This window comes from Suncus etruscus, chromosome 3 (genome assembly GCF_024139225.1).
Source record: "Suncus etruscus isolate mSunEtr1 chromosome 3, mSunEtr1.pri.cur, whole genome shotgun sequence".
In the NCBI taxonomy this organism is placed as follows: Eukaryota; Metazoa; Chordata; class Mammalia; order Eulipotyphla; family Soricidae; genus Suncus; species Suncus etruscus.
The window spans coordinates 129,335,391-129,339,318 of NC_064850.1; the positions used below are offsets into that span (position 1 = coordinate 129,335,391).

The window sequence follows — 3,928 nt, forward strand, 5'->3', positions numbered from 1 at the left end:
AACTTCATTCTGATTCTAAACTGGATTACCACAAAACTTAGAGGTTAAGTTCTCAGTATTAAGCCTGCCCCCATCTCAGATACCAGTTACAAAAAGTTAGCTCCCAGATTATCCACAATTTCTATACAACTTGACTACAAATCAGAAGTTCCCAAAGCACTGTAGTGGATTCAATAAATTACTACAGTAGTTCACAGAGTCCAGAAAAACAATTTACTTCATGGACTAAAGCGAAAGTACAGGTGTTTAACCTTGGATATGGCCAACACCACTTCAATTCCTCACAGCTCATATGGTCTCTTTGGACACCACCAAGAATGATTCCTAAGCATAACAAGTTATGGTCCAATGGCCTTCTCCCCACCCCTCAAAAAAATGTTTACTTACTTCTGTTTATTGACTAGAAAAATATTTCAATACTTTTAAATGAAAAGCCAGATAGCCGGATGAAGGATCTGGAAGGGCTTTAGGAGGACTCTGAGTACAGTACAGACACTTTCTAGCCTTACAACCCTTCCAAATATGCATTCACTAATCTAGAAGCTCTCTGAAATCCATAGTTTGGGGATTTGTTTTGTTTGGAGTATTTTTGTTTGTATGTTTGTTTGTTTTTGTTTTAGGAGAAAGGGGGTGACAAAGAGGGTCTCGCCAATAGTGCTTATTCCTGGCTCTGTGCTCGGTGCGACCCCTAGTGGTTATAAAGGAAAAAGACCCCCCCACACACAATTTTTTTCTTATTTTTTTATAGTATCTTTAAGCACCATGATTACAAACATTATTGTAGTTGGGTTTCAGTCATAAAAAGAACACTCCCGGGGCCGGCGAGGTGGCGCTAGAGGTAAGGTGTCTGCCTTGCAAGTGCAAGCCAAGGAAGGACCGTGGTTCGTTCCCCCTGCGTCCCATATGGTCCCCCCCAAGCCAGGGGCAATTTCTGAGCGCTTAGCCAGGAGTAACCCCTGAGCATCAAACGGGTGTGGTCTGAAAAAAAAGAGGAAAAAAGAACGCTCCCCTTCACCAGTGCAACATTCTCATCGCTAATGCCCCCCATTCCCCTCCTGCCCCACCCCCAGTCTGTATTCTACTTCTCTCACTCATTAACATTATCATGGTAGTTGTTAATGTAGTTATTTCTCTAATTACACTCACCACTCTTTGGGGTGAGCTTTTTAAACTATTTCAAATAGGCCAAGATCGAGAGCAGCAGCTTCCAAAAAAGGCAGCTGAGTGGGCTAGGGCAACGTGATGCAACCAAGGAATGCATTTGGGATGGCCTTGAGATGGTCAGAGTCTCCCTTTGTAACCTTGGTAACCTAGCATTGTACTCCAAATATGCTCTTGTCCTAAAGATGGTTGCTCAGTTGTTTTGCAGCTGATTTGCTTGAGAATTTCTGCTTTAGTGATCTCCTGCAGGCTGTCTGCAGATACCCCATTATCTCGTGTCCACATAGTCTACAAAGCAGAACTCTAGCCTTCCTTCCAAGACTAATCTTTCAGCCACAAACTCTGCTGAATCAATCCATCTGTTGGGCCCATTGGTGATTTCTCCCAACTTTCAATGACTGTTGCTTGAATTTTTGTTTGTTGGTTTGTTTCCTTTTGTTGTTTCTGACTCTCAGTGCGAATTTCTGCAACTGTGGTGCCCCGTGAGGCTGGGATCAAACCAGGATCTGCCATATAGTACATAACCCTATAAGCACTACTTTTTGTATTCTTTTTGTTGTGCATGTGGGAATCTTTTTTTTTTTTATTTTTATTTTTTATTTTTTGGTCACCCCCAGCAGTGCTCAGGGGTTACTCCTGGCTCTACACTCAGAAATCACTCCTGGCAGGCTCGGGGGACCATATGGAATGCCGGGATTTGAACCACCCACCTTCTACATGAAAGGCGAACGCCTTACCTCCATGCTATCTCTCCAGCCCTCATCTTTTTTTTTTTTTTTTTAATAATGTCTTTATTTAAACACCGTGATTACAAACATGACTGTAGTTGGTTGGGTTTCAGTAATACAAAGAACACTCCCCTTCACCAGTGCTACATTCCCACCATTAATGCCCCCTCCTACCTACCTCCTCCCCCACCCCCTTTCTGTATTGAAGACGGGCACTCTACTTCTCTCACTCATTAACATCGTCATGGTAGTTGTGAGTGTAGTTATTTTCTTTAACTGTACTCATCTCTCTTTGAGGTGAGCTTCATATTGTGAGCTGGTTTCTGGCCCTCATCTGTGGGCATTATTACAATAATGTCTTTTATTTTTCTTAAAATCCTTAGATAAGTGAGACTATTCTGTGTCTCTTCCTCTCCCTCTGACTTATTTCACTCAGCATAATACTTTGCATGCCCATCCATGTATAGGAAAATTTCATGACTTCATCTCTCCTGACGCTGTATAATATTCCATTGTGGGGCCCGGAGAGATAGCACAGCGGCATTTGCCTTGCAAGCAGCCGATCCAGGACCAAAGGTGGTTGGTTCGAATCCCGGTGTCCCATATGGTCCCCCGTGCCTGCCAGGAGCTATTTCTGAGCAGACAGCCAGGAGTAACCCCTGAGCACCGTTGGGTGTGGCCCAAAAACCAAAAAAAAAAAAAAAATTCCATTGTGTATATGTATGACAGTTTCTTTAGCCATTCATCTGTTGAAGGGCATCTCAGTTGTTTCCAGAGTCTGGCTATTGTAAATAGTGTTGCAATGAATATAAGTGTGAGGAAGGGATTTTTGTATTGTGTTTTTGTGTTTCTAGTGTATATTCCTAGGAGTGGTATAGCTGGATCACATGGGAGCTCAATTTCCAGTTTTTGGAGGAATCTCCATATCACTTTTCATAAAGGTTGGACTAGACGGCATTCCCACCAGCAATGAATGAGAGTTCCTTTCTCCCTACATCCCTGCCAGCACTGATTGTTATTGTTCTTTGTGATGTGTGGCATTCTCTGTGGCATGAATGGTACCTCATAGTTGCTTTGATTTGCATCTCCCTGATGATTAGTGATGTGGGACATTTTTTCATGTGTCTTTTAGCCATTTGTATATCTTCTTTGAGGAAGTGTCTGTTCATTTCTTCTCCCCATTTTTTGATGGGTTAGAGTTTTTTTCTTGTTAAGCTCTGTAAGTACCTTGTATATCTTAGATATTAGCCCCTTGTCTGATGAGTATTGAGTGAATAGTTTCTCCCATTCTGTGGGAGAATTTTGTATCCTGGGCACTATTTCCTTGGAGGTGCAGAAGCTTTGTAGCTTAATATAGTCCCATCGGTTTATCTCTGTGTATACTTGTTTGGAGAGTGTTGTTTCCTTTTTAAAAATGTCTTTAGTATTAATGTTGTGGAATGTTTTACCTATGTGGTGTTCTATATACCTTATGGTTTCAGGCCTGATAACCAGGTCTTTAATCCATTTGGATTTGACCTTTGTACATGGTGTTAGATGGAGGTCTGAGTTTGTTTTTTTCTTGCTCCATTTTGCATTTTTTGTCCCTTTACCACAGATTAAATGTATGTCTGGGGAACATTCTCTGAATATTCAAGTCTATTCCACTAATTTGAAGGCCTGTCTTTATTCCAGTACCATGCTGTTTTATTTTATTTTATTTTTTTTAAATATGGAACACTTCATGAATTTGTGTGTCATCTTTGCACAGAGGCCATGCTAATCTTCTCTGTATCGTTTCAATTTTAGTATATGTGCTGCTGAAGTGAGCACCCATGCTGTTTTAATGACTATAGCTTTGTAATACAATTTAAAGTTGGGGAAAGTGATGCCCCCTATATTTATTTTCTCATTTTTGTGGGTGTTTATCCTCCCAAATGAATTGAAGGAGTGTTTGATCCACTTCTTTGAAGAAATTCATGGGTATCCTTAGAGGAATTGCATTAAATCTTTACAATGGGGAGTATTGGGAAGTATAGGGAGTATAGACATTTTAATTA

The 3,928-nt window shown here is 41.0% G+C and overlaps 1 non-coding gene across 1 annotated transcript; it reads right to left on the minus strand.

Moving 5' to 3' along the window:
- Positions 1-3,594: 3,594 nt before the first annotated feature.
- LOC126004582 (U6 spliceosomal RNA) lies at positions 3,595-3,701 on the minus strand. The gene has a single exon (XR_007493854.1). It is a non-coding gene; the product is annotated as a U6 spliceosomal RNA (small nuclear RNA).
- Positions 3,702-3,928: the final 227 nt, after the last annotated feature.